General features: G+C 42.0%; 2 pseudogenes; both read left to right on the top strand.

Moving 5' to 3' along the window:
- LOC148825753 (antigen WC1.1-like) overlaps positions 1–17,652 on the top strand; it is a 29,468-nt pseudogene that overhangs the window by 3,844 nt on the left and 7,972 nt on the right.
- LOC148825754 (scavenger receptor cysteine-rich type 1 protein M130-like) lies at positions 11,012–17,573 on the top strand (annotated as a pseudogene).

Here is a 17,652-nt window from a genome sequence, read left to right on the forward strand (position 1 = left end):
ATAGCATTGGGGTTTTATTAATTGACGTTCCTTGTGTACAGCAGAGGTTAGTCATTATCACTCCTTATTGATAATTTGTAAAAATATTTAGTGTATAAAATCTTTTAAAAAGTCGTTTAACGTATCTGTTACTCTAAAAATAAACTTTCTATATAAAGTATACATAATTTGGGTGATATGCTATAACATGTGAGAAATTTTTCATTTGCATGAAATCAGAAAATACTTATTTAATACTATCATACAGGGTGATTTAGAAATCTTTACCCTGGGTTTGTTTATTGTTTTAGTGTGTTCAGTTCTGATGCCTCTGTATGATATTATTACAGACTTGCATTATATGCACTTACATATAAGTGTGTTTTTAAAGACTGGAGTATTACTGAGACAGATATTTTATTATTGCAGACTGATGTATTAATAGTGATCAGTATTTTCTTAATGACTGGAGTATTACTGAGACACTGATATTTTATCATTATAGACTGATGTGTTAACAGATATCAATATTTTATTAAAGACTGGAATATTACTGAGACACAATTTATTACAGATTGATTTATTAATAGAAATATATATATAGAAATATAGTATTACATACTGTACCATTATTAAAACACTGATGTTTTCTGATTACAGATTAATGTACTAATTGAGATAAGTGTGCTATTAAAGACTGGACAAGACTGTTTTTTAAATGCTGCCGTTATGTCTCTTGTGTATTCAGACTGTCCAGGCTTCTGTCTTTTGGTTGCGTTGAGAGTTGCTGTGAAAGCAAGTATTTCCTCTAGTGTTAAGAAAAGGTGTTCCAATATGATACGAAGTAATGAGTGGGAATTCTTCATTTTAAAGACATACAATTACATTTTTAAAATGTAAAATACTGGAATCATAGGACAATTGGCAACTGTAGTTTTTATAACGTTAAAATAAAATTGATATTGGTATTATCTCGTTCACGTAGACCAAGCTTGCTGTGCCTGATAAAGCTTTTCAGCTTGATAAAGGTTACAATCTTTATTGCTTTATAAGTTATAAAATACAGACTTAAACATCAATTGTGAACAATTATTAGTATGATAGTGTGCCATTATTAGCTGCAGTGTAACAGCAATAATTTAACAGCTACAGGACATTGTGGCACTTCAAGAAGAATTTAAAATCTTCAGGAAGTCGTGGCTCATATTCATACAGGATTTGAATGATATTTCACATCTAAATAATTTAATTTGTGTTTAGGTTAGTAACAAAATGAAAGTGGTAATTTTCTTTATATTAGAAGTTTTAATAAGAATGTTTTTTATTTATTCTGTGTACATTAGAAATCAGAAATTATTATCAACTGCAAGGATATAAGTATGGGTAATACAAATTAAATATTGAAATATTAAACAGGCAATCATTAGACATTCGTAACCACAGGACTCGGGTATTGTTTTTTAAGCAGTTTCTCAGGACAACATCACAGTAATACACTGGGTGTCAGTATTGTTGTTTGTCTTGAACCTATCTGGTATTATTTTATCAAAATTATTTTTCTTTAATATAATTTAATCAGTCAAATGTGTTAAATGTAGGTGTTGACATGTAAATCCTGGAGATACATCATGCACTTATTACACAAAGAGAATGAGATTATACACTTCACATACATTTCAGCACAACCTGTCAACCACTGCGGTGACCACAGCTTGGAGAATCACAGGAACACAAGTCTCAGACCTCTGAAGTCACACAGTTATTACAGCCACTGACCATTGTAGCTACCACTACTCAGAGAAACCCAGGAACAGTGTTCTTACAGCTACTGTCCAGAGCAGAGAACAAAGCACCAAGAAACAGAAGAACAGAACCCTCAAGGTTGTGAAGACATACATTCATTACAACCACTGACCATTGTAGTGACCACAGCTCCCAGAAATTCAGGAACATAGTCATTACATCCATTACAGTCATTACAGTCATTAGGGTCATCACAATGACAACTGTGGTGACCACAGCTCCCAGAGACCCATGAGCACGTTCCAGGATATGGAAGACACAGAGTCAGTACAAGTCTCTGCCCAGTAGAGTCCTGAACATTCTGGAACCCAGGACCAGAAGTCCCAGCCATCTGATGTTCTACAGTCATTGCAGTCACTCACCACTGCAGTGACCACAGCTTCCTGAAACACAGGACCACAAGTCCCAGCAGTTAGAAGACATAGAGTGATTACAGCCAGTGTGCACTATAGTGAGCAGAACATCCAGAAACCCAGGAGCACTGTCTTTGCACTCACTGTGCACTGTAGTGAAAACAGACACAAAGTACTGATCACTGTTTTTAAAACTGCTGCCCACCACTGTGACCAGAGCACGCAGATACCAAGGAACACAAATCCAGGTCTTTTGAACTCATTACAGCCTCTGTCCACTGTAGAGACCACAGCTCCCAGAAACACAGGGACACAAGTCTGGACTATCTAATCTCACATATTCATTAAAACCACTGTCCACTACAGTGACCACAGGTCCCAATAATACAGGAACACGAGTCCCAGGACTTGCAGTCAATACAGTAACTGTCTAGTACAGTCATTACAGCCAGTGTGCAGTATTGTGAACAGCACATCCAGAAACCCAGGAGCGTAGTCATTGCATTCACTGTCCTTGTCACGATCATAATCCCTCCTCTTAGGGGTGCTCTGGCTCTTAAGTATTTTAGCTCATTACATGCACCTGTCTCCTGTTCTGCCCCTCCTTATTTAAGCCTGGCGCTCTCGCTATTACTGGCTCAGCATTGAGAGATGGACACCCGGAAACCCTGGTCCAGGAGAGACCCAACGGTATAGGCTTCATCACAGCGTCCTGACCATCTGAGACCGGGGCTTGGAGCGCCTGGCCTCATCATCCTGGTTTTATTTCCTGTCCCTGTCCCGGATCCCGTTCTGGATCCTGATTCCGGTTTTTAATTGTGTCTGTTTCATCTTGGATGGATCCCCCAGTTTTGGACTTTGAACTGTGCCCCAGATTTTCCCCATTTTAGACTGTTTTGGAGCTGTTTGTCATCACCACGCCCCTCCTGAGCACCAGATCACCGTTGTCACGCACCCCTGTCTGTCAACCCGTCCTGATCCTCTGCGTCTTTTCCCTGTTGTCCTTCTCCACTTTCATCCGGATTATACCATCTGCATAGGGTCCTGAACTATACCTGGACTGGCTCCCGTTACAGTCCTCTGTAGTGCAAACAGCTCCCAGAATCCCAGTCATTACAAACACTGAGCACAGCGGTGACCAAAACTCCCTGAAAAACAGGAACACAGTCCTAGCCCTCTGAAAGCATGTGGCCATTACTTTTATTGTCCAATGTAGAGAAAACAGCTCCCAGAATCCCAATCATTACAAACACTGTCCACTGCAGTGACCACAACTTGCAGAAACACATAGACACAAATTGCTGATCCGAAGTCATACAGTCTTCAAAGCCAATGCCCACTGCAGTGCCTATAGATCCCAGAATACACTGCCCACCACATTGACCACAGCTCTCAGACACACAGGAACACAAGTTGCAGAACATTAAATCTACTGTCCAATGTACTGGCCACTTGACCACAGCACCTAAAAAAATCAGAAATACAATAATTATAGCCACTGTCCACTGTACTGACCACAGCTTCCAGAAATCAAGGAACAAAATCATTACAGCCACTGTCCACTGTACTGACCATACCTCCCAGAAACGCAGGAACACAGTCATTACTGCCTCTGTCCACTATACTGAACACAGCTTCCAGAAACCAGGAACAAAGTCATTACAGCCACTGTCTACTGTACTGACCACAGCTCCCAGAAACATTCATTACAGCCACTGTTCACTGTACTGTCCACTGTCCAATGTAGAGACAAAAGTTCCCAAAATCCCAATCATTACAAACACTGTCCATTGCAGTGACCAGAGTTTACAGAAACACACAGACACAAATTGTTGATCTGAAGCCATACAGTCATTAAAGCCAATATCATCTGCAGTGACTACAGATTCCCGAATACACTGCCCACTACATTGACCACAGCTCCCAGACACACAGGAGTGCAAGTCCCAGCCCTCTGAGGTCAAACATTACATCTTCTGTCCAATGTACTGACCACTTGACCACAGCACCTAAAAAAAATCAGAAATACAGTAATTAAAGCCACTGTCCATTGCAGTACTGACATCTTCCAAACCCACAGGAGCACAGTCATTAGAGACACTGTCCACTCTTCTGACCACAGCTCCCAGAAACCCAGGAACACAGTCATTACAGTCACTGTCTAAAGTAGAGACCACAGCGGAACACAAGTCCAGGCCCTCTGCAGTCAAACAGTGATATGGACAGATAGATATATAACAGGATCTGACACTGGTGTGTAGAGGGAGAGGTGAGATGGCTGCTGGTGGACTTCTCTTGTTCTCCATGGGAGTGTCTAGCCATCCAATCAAACAAATAAAACAAAGTAGAAATACCAGGTGTGTTTCTAAAATGGCTTAACATAAAATATCTTGTAGATGTGGTGATAAGTGTTTGTTTCTCTCTCTCCAGGCAGTGCACAGCCAAAGCATATCTTTTTCTTTTCCCTTTAGCATGGAATAGACCTTTGTTACCTTAATATAAAATATACGGGTTTGTTTCAAATACAGTATAAATAAAAATATACTGTAGACATGGTGATAAGTATTGTCTCTCTCTGCAGGCAGTGCTGATGTGAGGCTGGTGAATGGTGCCAGTCCCTGTGAGGGGACAGTGGAGGTGTATCATGATGGAGAGTGGGGGACAGTGAACAGTTATGAATGGGATCTCAATGATGCTGCAGTGGTGTGCAGACAACTGGGCTGTGGATCTGCTGTCTCAGCACCAGGAGGAGCTCACTTTGGACCAGGGTCTGGATCAGTCCTCCTGGATGAAGTTTTCTGCAGAGGGTCAGAGTCTACGCTGACGGATTGTCGAAAAGATGAAGTGAAGCAGTATGGCTATCCTCATGCCTATGATTCTGGAGTGAGGTGTTCAGGTAGGAGTCCCTGCAGTCTCCAGCACTGAGGACAATTAAAACTCCTCCATTGATCTAGAGTCCATCATCATGATCCATCTGTCCATCCTCGCATTCCCACTGCTCCTGTCCTGCTGAAAGCTGTGACAGCACTCCTCACTGTCACTGTGTGTCTTTTCTCCTTCTGGATTGTATTTCCTGCAGTGTGCAGAAAAGATATTGAATATGGTTTGAAAACTGCCTGGACCCAAACCCCACCTGTATGCTTTCTGTTAGGTTTTACAATTGACCAATAATGAGGCCAAAGAACAGGGTTTGATCATAAGGCTGTAAAAGTGTGTGACTTATAGATCTGTAGTGAACTAATGTATTCTAGATCTTGATTTTGAACTCCAGTTTGTTCTCCATTTAAATCATCAGCATCTTTTTCACTCATAGTTCTGCTCTGTCTCTCTTACTATTAAATTCAGATTCAAAGAGCTGTGTTCAGCAAAGAATTACAGCATTGACATTGAACATAGGTTGCTTTTCTCTGACGTATTTACAGCCATTAGAACAATGACCACATTATCTGAGAATGAGTGAAATAAAATAGTTACATCACTGTTTAAACGCTGTAGAATAAAAGCAAAATGACTCTTTTCTTAAGAATTTTAAGAGTAGACTTTTCAGTCTCCGTGTTCATTTGGTAGATAGTATTGATCTACTGATTGATCTGTTTCTTGAAGAAAGCTGGGATATCTGAATAGCTTGTTCCATATTCCTGCAATCCTTTAGGTAAAGTGCCCTCAGGTCTCAGTGTACATATGTAACCTTTTTCAACACATAATGAAAATATTCACACTCTTAGAAAACAACTCAAGAATCTAACATAACATCTCTGTTTCTCTCGGGGAAAATGTCCCTATCCCTATGTTTTGTGTCTTCCAGGGCAGCTGCTGGGCACTGGGTTCTGGATGAGGTTTGAGAAAATAAAAACACTTTTTAAGTTAGTGAAAACCCAGAAGCCAAGTGCTGTAAGGCAGCTCTTTGGAAAAATACAAATACAGCCTTCATTTCCAAAGTAGTGTTTCATTATTTACAGAACAAGAAACACAACCCAAGAACACAACCAAAAAGTAAAAGCTAAACTCCTCTGTGTTGACTGAGCATCTTCACATGAAGTAATACAACAGGAAGTTAAGCTGCTTACCAGCTCAGTTACTCTTAAAAATCATTCTCAAAACTGATCAGTCCCTTCTTCTGCTCCCATCTCCTCTGGTTATACAGCTTCCTGCTTTTAAATGTCACTTTACAGTTGACTGAGGATGACAAATCATTCTCCATGTGTTTGACAGGAATCATATTCTTGTCTTGTCTCCACATGCTCACCCCTTTACAAAATAGAAAAGAATATGTAGGCACTGTACATGAAACAAATTCACATATGCACACCTATGTAACCAATATATACTGTAAATACATGAAGAACAATGCTGTTTCTACTTACAGGCTGTGGTAACTGACCCTATACTTCATTGTGGTCTGTTTCTCTTTGCTATACTGTATCTTACCCTCAGCTAATGTGAGTTGTCATATTATGCCAAGCTGTGACAAGCAGTGCCAGGCTGTGACAGTCCTGGTCTTGTCCAGAGTGTCTGTCAGTGCCCAGGTCAGACAGTCCTGCTCCAGTAGTGCCAGTCTGTGACAGTCCTGCTCTTGTCCAGATTGTGTGTCAGTGCCAAAGTCAGACAATGCTGCTCCAATAGTGCCAGGCTGTGAGTCCTGTTCTCTGGACTCTATGAGCCCAGGTTTTGAATGACTGAATTAGGTAACTGTTCCTACTATTTTTATGTTCCACAGGTGGTGCTGTCTTCAGGAGTGTTCTGAAGACAGCACCACCTGGAATTATGGTGATGTAGTTTAAATGGTTCATAAATGTTCATGAGGCTTCAGTTTCTCTGACTGCTGTTGCGACTCCAGAAGCTGCTCCTGCTGTCTGTCTTGATCTCAGTCCTCCTTCATTTTCTCTCAAGGCATCAGTCTAACTTTCTGAATGTCCTTCTGCACCTCCTCCCTGCAGCTTTGTTGCCCTCTTCATATTAAATTAGAAACAGAGATATTTTCTGATTTGACCAAGCAAATTGAAATACTTCTCAAACTTTTAGATTGAATGCAAATTATGATTTTAAGGTCTTTTAAAATTAGGATTAAAAACGAATACAGATAATCTAAACATTTTCATTTCTCTGGATTAATTTTACTTTGATATACTGTATTAAGTGCACTGCAATGTGCTGTAATACTATTAAATTTTGTATAAATCCTGTGATTCCACCTTTGTCACATGTCAGGAGTGCGGTTAGCAGGAGGCAGAAGTCTGTGCTCTGGCAGAGTCGAGGTTCTGCGAGGGCCATCCTGGGGTACGATCTGTGAGGCCGACTTTGACATGAAGGACGCGGAGGTCGTTTGCCGTGAACTAGACTGTGGATTTCCAGCACAGCTGCTGAGAGGGGCTCATTTCGGAGAGGGGCAGGGGCTGATCAGGACAGAGGAGATCCAGTGTCAGGGAAATGAGACCAGAATCCACAACTGTCCCACCTCAACCAGGGAGCATCAGAGCTGCACTCACAGCAGTGACATCAGCCTGGTGTGTACAGGTGAGAGCACTGCTGTCTGTACTGATCCCCAGCTGTATAAACACTTCAATATCTCACTCTGAGCTGCTCTCACAGCAATGACATCAGCCTGGTCTGTACAGGTGAGAGCACTGCTGTCTGAATTGATCTGCAGCTAAACACATCAATGTCTCACTCTGAGCAGTGTGGGCTAATTACATCTCTTCCTTATAGCTTTGCCAATTATCTTTGATAACATTGTCTGTTCGACAGCACCATCATCTGGTTTAATCAAATACGTAAGGACAAATAATTCTGATTTTTATTTTATTTAGCATGTTCTTCCTCTTTAGAATACATTTCCTCAATTTTTAGATTTGTTTATTTTCTTGTCTGTTGTATCTCAGGGCACTGTATATTGTGCCCAGACTAATATCTTTGGATCAGTCAGTGAGCTGCAGCAGGCAGTGGTCTTGTGGTCATGTGATTTCCACATTGCTTGATTCGTTTTTGTCACAATGCGAAAGATAATTACTCTTGTGTATTGAAGCCAAATATTCAATAAGTATGTATAAGTATGAGAAGTTATTTTACAATCAACACACTGTAAAATCAATCATTATGACATTGTGTTCATACTGTACAGCTCCTGACTCCCCTGTCTTTTTATAAAGATAACAGTTTGTTTATGCTGTATAGCTCCTGAGTCCTCAGTCCTTTGTATAAAGACTAGAGTGATGTTAAGATTGTACAGCTCCTGACTCGCCTGTCCTGTCTGCAGAATACAGTGGCTACAGGCTGGTGGGCGGCCCTGACTCCTGTTCTGGCCGGGTGGAGCTGCAGTACCGCGGTGAATACAGGACAGTGTGTGACCAGTACTGGGACCTGAGAGACGCCACTGTTCTCTGCCAGCAGCTGGGCTGTGGGGAGGCTGTAGCAGTTCCAGGACAGGCCTGGTTTGGACAGGACAATGGATCAAGAGGGGTTGATGTTTTTGAGTGCCACGGCAATGAGACCCATCTCTCCTGGTGTGCTCTCTCTTCATGGGGCAGAGCTGCATGCTCTCATGGGCAGGAAGCTGGAGTCATTTGTTCTAGTAAGAATCAACACATATTTACATTTTCAGAATTAATACAGCTTTAAATAACGGATCAGTAAGATGTCAAATCTTAATCTGTCCCACTTACTCACGAAGTAACCAAATCCATTTACATGGTCTTGGTCTCCAAGCCAGCCACAGTAGACCTACTGTTCAGAATGCCATTAAAAGCAGCCTTCTTACCAGAATCACCAAACATTCCTCACTTTTCAAACTGCCCTAACCTCCGCAAAGCTCCAGCACAACTGTAATCCCAAGATCCATCCACTTATTCCATCCTTATCTGTTTTCTATTTTCCTTCCATTACCCACCTCTTCATGCTGTTTTATAGGAGCCCTGGAGCTAATTCCAGCTCCACCCACCCTGTGTAACTGAACACACAAGTCAGTCCACATTCACATTCCTCATTCACAGCCCTTTCTGCCACAGATGTCCACACTGCAGGTTGTGCTCGTTTAGTGTCCTAGTCACCTGTTGAGGTGCTGGCCGGTAGCCAACCCCCATCTCCCCACGTGTGGGCTGAGCTCACCTACCCAGTGCTGTCACAACCCTCCTAGAAACTAGAGCTGTTGTCAGTCAGTGAATATTTATATATTTATAGTATTAGAAGAGAGAGTAAGTGTGATGTTAGAATTTGACCTCCTAGCAAACTTCTTAAGCAAGACCATTCATAAAATTATGATGACTATTTTTAAAAGACTACAGTATGTTGTGACATAATAAGCTGTGGTGTATCAAGTTAATTGTACAAACAAAAAACATTTCTGATAACCCCTCTGTGAGTTTGTTTTATTTTACTAATGTGTGACTGAAAATTAACATGATTATTAATTTTTATAGATTCCTCCCTGTCAGCTGTAGACGGTGGAGTCCGGCTGTCAGGAGGAGAGAGTCACTGTGATGGCCTGGTAGAAGTTCACTACAACAGGACCTGGGCGAGACTCATCCAGCACTCCTGGGGCTACAGAGAGGCCTCTGTGGTCTGCAGACAGCTGGGCTGTGGCTCTTTAGTACAAATACACCAGAACTCTGTGTATGAGACTGGCGACAGTGCTGTGTGTCTGACAGGTATTCAGTGCTCTGTAGGACAAGTCTATAACTCCTCTCTGTATGGGACAGTGACAGTGCTGTGTGTCTGACAGGTATTCAGTGCTCTGTAGGACAAGTCTATAACTCCTCTCTGTATGGGACAGTGACAGTGCTGTGTGTCTGACAGGTATTCAGTGCTCTGTAGGACAAGTCTATAACTCCTCTCTGTATGGGACAGTGACAGTGCTGTGTGTCTGACAGGTATTCAGTGCTCTGTAGGACAAGTCTATAACTCCTCTCTGTATTTGACAGTGACAGTGCTGTGTGTCTGACAGGTATTCAGTGCTCTGTAGTACAAGTCTGTAACTACTCTCTGTATGGGACAGTGATAGTGATGTGTGTCTGACAGGTATTCAATGCTCTGGGGACGAGTCTCACCTGGTGAACTGCAGTTCTCCACAGAGAGTCAACTGTGGTGCTGGACAGGAAGTGTCCCTGCTGTGCTCAGGTAGGAACCATTTGGTCAATTTGCTGTCTTTTTTTATTAGTTTAACGTTCATATTGTGATACCTGTTGCACTGCCCTGGTAGAAGCAGACTGGAGCCAGGAGGTCTGACTAAAGCAGGCTGAGCAGGCAGCCAAAGTGAAACTATATCCAAACAGAATTAAATAATTCACCTCCTGTACCGAAACACACAGGTCCTTCTGTCGGAACTTTCCTTGAGAGATCTACTCAGTCTGACATCTTTGGCATCCTTTCCAATCACAGTTGTCACTGCAACATCAGCTGACAGCTTGCCCTCTTTTTAAAAAGAAACACAAAGGGTAAAAAACCATCCCAGCCCCTAAATATCTCCTCTAAAGACCATCCTTCTTTCAGCAGCCTTAGCAGCCTTTTCCCACAACATACCAAATTCCAAAGATGACTGGGACCGTGCTTTAAGATGAAGAGGAACAACTATTTTATTTTGAAATAATCAGAATCACAACAATTGAATACAGTTGGAGCTTAAAAAAACAACTAACTTGGACACTGTAATTAGGAAAGCAAATGGTTACATCAGCACAAATTTACAATTCCTATTACTAAAGGGTGTGTAATCTTATTCTCCCAATTTTTCTAGGGCTTTAATTTGTAATTACTTATCCGGAAGTCTCAGAACAACTTCACATCCCAGTGGATAAGCAGAAAAAAATAAAAATAACTGTGAAATTGAAAAATAAATATGAAATTGAGCCTTGACTAATTAGCCTTGCTGTGCATTGACTAATAAGATGCAGACAGGTAAAGGCTAGAAACAAATTATTGTTATTGTTACAGATAGGAGGTTATGAAACTGGTAAAAACCAGGAATAGGCAAGTGGTTTAGTTGATCAGTGAAATAATTATTCATAACCCCCGCCTTGTAAGTGAATTCTACACCCAAGTGGCTGGTATAATTAGAGGAATGTGAATACTTTGTTCTCCAGCACAGCTTGTTGAGAAGAGCAATAATTTAGGCACACATAGTTAAACAAATATTTATTACCATAAACTACATAAGACACAAAACATACAACACACAAAGTTACATTATATTGTTACAAATGGGGTAGGACTCATAGTTTAAAACAATGACACAACACACAACAAAACATGCTACTTTATATACAGTATTTACAGACAAGGCATTCCAGAGGCCTAACATTCTGCTCACCCAGAAAACCCTTGACTGTTTCTACTGACTTAACAGACAAATAAGTTCTGGAACCTGAGATTAAGTTTAAACAAGTGAGTTTATTGCATGCAAGGAACAATAAGACTGAAGTATTGTTCAAAATACAGGTACAAAACTTCTGGTTTATATAGCACATTTCGTCCGCTTCTGTCGTACTTCGTTTCCATGGTAATGGGGAGAGGTCACAGTGTTCGGACAGTCCCCCAGGCTTTGACCACTCTTAATGGTCAGTTTTATGTTTCCTTCGTTGGGGGGGGGGTTCTAGCTGGCATCTGGAATTCTTATCAGTTAACCCCCATTCCTGACATAACTTAAAGCCTGGAATGTCTTGGGTCACAAGAAGTCAAGTCCTTGTGCAAAAAGAAAGCAGTTAACCCCTTCTTCACATCTTGTATCTTTCTTCACTATGCATTAAACTCTTAATGTCTACAGAGGCCACATAGGAGATGAGCTACCTTTTTAAATAAAAGGTAACCTGCAGTTAGATTTCTCTCCCTGCACCCTGGAAGCCACAAGATTAATGGGAGCCTATATCCCTATCCATAAAATGCACCCTCATCAGGAAAGATGTTTCTAACTGAGGTACCTGGAAACCCAAGTTCCCTACAAGCACAGAATAGCATGCTCTCTCCAATGTCTCACACACAGTCACTGTGTGCTAGACTCTCCAGTATTTCACACACAGTCACTGTGTGCTAGACTCTCCAGTATCTCACACACAGTCACTGTGCTAGACTCTCCAGTATCTCACACACAGTCACTGTGTGCTAGACTCTCCAGTATCTCACACACAGTCACTGTGCTGCTAGACTCTCCAGTATCTCACACACAGTCACTGTGCTGCTAGACTCTCCAGTATCTCAAACACAGTCACTGTGCTGCTAGACTCTCCAGTATCTCACACACAGTCACTGTGTGCTAGACTCTCCAGTATCTCACACACAGTCACTGTGCTGCTAGACTCTCCAGTATCTCACACACAGTCACTGTGCTGCTAGACTCTCCAGTATCTCACACACAGTCACTGTGCTGCTAGATTCTCCAGTATCTCACACACAGTCACTGTGCTGCTAGACTCTCCAGTATCTCACACACAATCACTGTGTGCTAGACTCTCCAGTATCTCACACACAGTCACTGTGTGCTAGACTCTCCAGTATCTCACACACAGTCACTGTGCTGCTAGACTCTCCAATATCTCACACACAGTCACTGTGTGCTAGACTCTCCAGTATCTCACACACAGTCACTGTGTGCTAGACTCTCCAGTATCTCACACACAGTCACTGTGTGCTAGACTCTCCAGTATATTACACACAGTCACTGTGTGCTAGACTCTCCAGTATCTCACACACAGTCACTTTGTGCTAGACTCTCCAGTATCTCACACACAGTCCTGTGCTGCTAGACTCTCCAGTATCTCACACACAGTCACTGTGCTGCTAGACTCTCCAGTATCTCACACACAGTCACTGTGCTGCTAGACTCTCCAGTATCTCACACACAGTCAGGGTCTGAAAAGGCAGAGAGTGGACTTTCTGTATTTTACTGAACATGACTTAGTGGATTTAGTAGACCTTCTGTGTTTCATTTTCTGCATGTCCTCTGTTTCTTGTTCACTGGCAGATGGACTAGCAATCCAGTGAAACAGGTTAAAGAAATTTTAATTATATGACATATTTTGAAAATATATATGTAAGTAATACGTTTATTCCATGCTGAAAATAGAAGAAAGAAAACAACATTTCGGCCGTGGAGCCTTCTTCAGATTTAAGACCACACCTGAAGTGATCTCACACCTGAAGTTTCCACAGCCAAAATGTTGTGTTTTCTCTCTTCTCTTTTCAGTATGGAATAAACATATTACTTGTTCCTTTGCAGCCTATGCATGCTGATGCAGCTACCCACCTGAACTATATATATACAATATATACATTAAATATAAATATACAAAATATCCTCTACTAGTTAAAGTAAGTATCTGTGTCAGCATGCGTAGTCTGCAAAGAAAGTAAAGATTTTTTTCCATGCTGAAAGGAGACAGAACGTTGTGGCTGTCTTGGGATGTGAACAAGGCTCCAGCGCTGAAGTGTTGAGTCTCTTTTCTTTTCTTTTAAGTATGGAATAAACTTTTACTTGTTCCTATGTTAAATATCCTCTGGATATGGTAATAATAATTTTCTCTGTCTCCAGGCAGAGCTGATGTGAGGCTGGTGAATGGAGCCAGTCCCTGTGAGGGGACAGTGGAGATTCACTATAAAGGAGAGTGGGGGACAGTGTACAGTAATAACTGGGATATCAGTGATGCTACAGTGGTGTGCAGACACCTAGGCTGTGGATCTGCTCTTTCAGCACTAGGAGGTGCTCACTTTGGACAAGGATCTGGATCAGTCCTGTTGGGTGCTGTTTCCTGCAGCGGGTCAGAGTCTGCACTGAGGGAGTGTGGTAAAAGTGAAATGAAACAGTATAGCTTTCCTCATAGCTATGATGCTGGGGTGAGGTGTTCAGGTAAGAGACACATACTCTCTCCAGTCTCCAATACTGAGACATTTAAAACTCCTCCACTGATCTAGAGTCCATTATCATGATCCATCTGTCCATCCTCCCATTCCCACTGCTCCTCTCCTGTTGAGAGCGTCTCACTGACAACACTCCTCACTGTCACTGTGTGTCTTTATTATAAATCCAAACTATAAAAATTTTCAACCACCTATCTTTTACTTTTTCTCTACTGTTATTGCTCCTGCTCTCTTACTGTCTACTATTAGCAAGGAATATTCTTAATAAAAAAATATAAATCCTAATAAAACATGAATTATATAGCAATTATAAATATAGGGAATACATATATGTCATAAATAATATTTGTTTTTCTGATAATTATTTCCATAATCATATTAAGGACAAAGTATACATTTAGCACATGACTCTTCAGTTTGAGAAAACTCATTTTTTCATGTGTTTGTACAGCAGGACAACAGGAAGTGTCTCTATTTCTGTCATTCTAAACTCATCCTGTTTGTGGTCATTGAGTCTGTAAATGCTTCACTGTGTCTATATTGTTTTAACACTGGTGAAATGAGGGTTCCAGTGGGCTGTGGGGTGAAATACCTTCTCAACAGCTGTCAGTGGATGTGGTCAGTCATTTCAGGTGTGTTTTAATGGTATTTTTGTGTCAGGTGTCAGTGGATCCGGTGAATTTCAGGTATATTTTAATGAGTTTTCATGGTATTGTGAGCTCAGTGTTGTAGACCTCAGTGCTGCAGTGGGCTGTGTGTCCAGGTGCTGTACCAGCTGGCCCAGGGGCAGATTCTTGGTGGTGGAGTAACTATCGGTCCGATACAGATGAGCCCAGAATGGAATTGTGGGATGAGTTCTCAATACTGATTTGTACCTAAATAGAAATTAAAAAGAGCAACTTCTGTTGGCTTTGTCAAGTTATTCAATGATATTGCTATTGAAGACTGGTCCTCTAACCTCTTAGCTGCTCTGTCTTATTGTAATATGGGCGGCATTATACTGAAGATGGGGAATTAACTCCAGACGGAGAATTAAAATTTAAAGATTGGCACCTTCAACAAAAATACCATTAGGGATTTGATGGTCCTGAATTTTCTTGCAATGCACTATAGCCAGGAGCTGACTGCTAGTCCCAGGTGTGTGTAAATGGTGCTGAAGTAAATGACAGTGTGTATTTTGCTGAGACCTGCTTTCACGTGGAGAAGCACAACCCTGGTCATGAACACATTGTCGATCAGTGCCCAGGTCAGTCAGTCCTGTTCCAGCAGTACCAGGCTGTGACAGTCCTGGTCTTGTCCAGAGTGTCTGTCAGTGCCCAGGTCAGACAGTCCTGCTCCAGCAGTGCCAAGCTGTGACAGTCCAGGTCTTGCTCAAAGTGCCTGTTAGGGGTCAGACTTGTCAATGACAGTGATCTCTGTTATTGTTCTGATATTCTGGCTCATCAAAGGGTCAGACTGGTCAAGGACAGTGATCTCTGTTATTCTTCTGATGTTCCAGCTCATCGAGGGGTCAGGCTGGTTGGAGGCAGTGATCTCTGCTCTGGGAGAGTGGAAGTGCAGCACGGAGAGACCTGGGGCTCAGTGTGTGACTCTGACTTTGACTGGCAGGATGCAGAAGTTGTCTGTCGAGAGCTGGACTGTGGGGTTCCCTCACAGGTGCTGAAGGGGGCTCATTTCGGGAAGGGGGGGGAGAGGTCTGGACAGAGGAGCTCCAGTGTCAGGGCAACGAATCTCAGATTTTCTCCTGTCCAAAGTCATCCACAACATCAGAGAACTGCACACACGAGAACAACGTGGGACTGGTGTGTTTCGGTAAAAGCAGGATAATTGATTCCATTTATTTATTTTATTGAAGTTCCTAATTGAAATAACAGAAGTTAAGGAAAGAGAAACAACCCTCAAATTCCGTCAGTCACTGCAATATAAAGCTGCAGCTTGTCCTTCCCAGCAGTCTTTGCTCTATAGCCCCTCCCCTGATTCAATGCCAATACAGCAGGGACAGCAGCCCTGTGTCATTTGATACAGGGGCTCTGAGTATCTCCTCCAGTTTTTTTCTTGAAACATATAAGTAAGGCTGAGTAATAGTAATTATATGTAAAATGGTTTCGTTTTGTTCTCTAAAATAAAACATAAAAATAAATATAACTTAGACCTGTTCTGTTTTGCTCCTGAATTCAGCTGTTTAATCAGTGAAGAGTTGTATACGCCTCATTCATCACCACTATATTTCTGTCTGAGTCTGTACTGTCGGTTTAATCAGTGAAGAGCTCTAGTCCTATTGATCACTAGTACTGTATTGAAGGTTTACTGTATACTTGAAGGCAGAGTTGAGGATCACTGCTAGATGTTGCAGGGAGATTTCGTTGTGTTGTGACACTGTGTCTGCTCTCCCCCTGTCCTGTCTGCAGGATACACAGGGTTCAGGCTGGTGAACGGCTCAGACTCCTGCTCTGGCCGAGTGGAGTTACAGTGGCTCTTCAGGGACTGGGGGACAGTGTGTGATCTCTACTGGGACCTGAGAGATGCCAGTGTTCTCTGCCAGCAGCTGGGCTGTGGGGAGGCTGTAGCAGTGCCAGGACAGGCCTGGTTTGGACAGGGCAGTGGACCAGTATTGGCTGATGTGTTTGAGTGCCAGGGCAATGAGAGCCGTCTCTCACAATGTGCTGTCTCTTCATGGGGGAGAGCAGGGTGCTCTCATGGACAGGACGCAGGAGTCATCTGCTCTGGTGAGAATCATTTGATAAAACACAATGACACCCCCTCTGCTTATACACAGCAGCACACTATCTTCATGGTTGACCGAATAACTGCTCTGTTACATACCGCAGTAAAAGGATAGAGATGTTTGAATTTCTTTACTTAATCCATTTCAGTGTATTATCAACATATATAACTCAAAATTTCTCCAAAGTGGTTATTAGGTTGCTGTGTAATTTTCTTTCAGAAGAGTAGATATATACAGTGCATACAAATACAGTGAGGAGTAGAAATCAAGTGTATATTTGTTATTCAGATCACCAATGAAAGAATGTCCTGGAACTCAGTATATTGTAATTAATGCCTGATCTTTGCAATTAATCCATTAACCCAGAGCCTAATTATGCAGGGTGCTGTACTAGTGTAAAGAGGGAATCCGGAGGTCAAGGTTTATCGAAGTAATTTTTGTGCCACACAACTGACACTCCACTGGTGAAACATCACTCCTCTGGACAGTAATGAGCTCCTTCATTCTCTTTTACAGACTTGAAAAGCAGCAACGATTCACTTGGCAAAGGTACAGGGAGAATAATGACTAATTTTGTCATTAATCAGTGTTGTTTTAATTTTAGTTTCATTACTGATGTTAACTTGTTTGATTCACATATAGCTCACACTGCTTTCCTTCTCTATGTGTTTGACATGTTACCCATCTTCCTCTGTTCCTTCCTCAGTAACACCAGGTATGAACTGGTCCTTGTTCTGTATCTCCAGGGCTCTCAGTGTGCGTTGACATCTGTGTTACTCATTTCAGACTCTGGCACTGTGAGGCAGCAGGTGTGTGTGGAGTTTTTCAACACTGTCCCTCTCAACCTCTCTAACACACACAGTCAGGCTCTGTGAGGCAGCAGGACATGCTTGCACTGCATCTGCTGCCCCTTAGCTGATGTTCAGCAAATTATCTCCCACTAGAGGTCACAGT

Source organism: Atractosteus spatula, chromosome 10 (genome assembly GCF_055471065.1).
Source record: "Atractosteus spatula isolate fAtrSpa1 chromosome 10, fAtrSpa1.hap1, whole genome shotgun sequence".
Taxonomy (NCBI): domain Eukaryota; kingdom Metazoa; phylum Chordata; class Actinopteri; order Semionotiformes; family Lepisosteidae; genus Atractosteus; species Atractosteus spatula.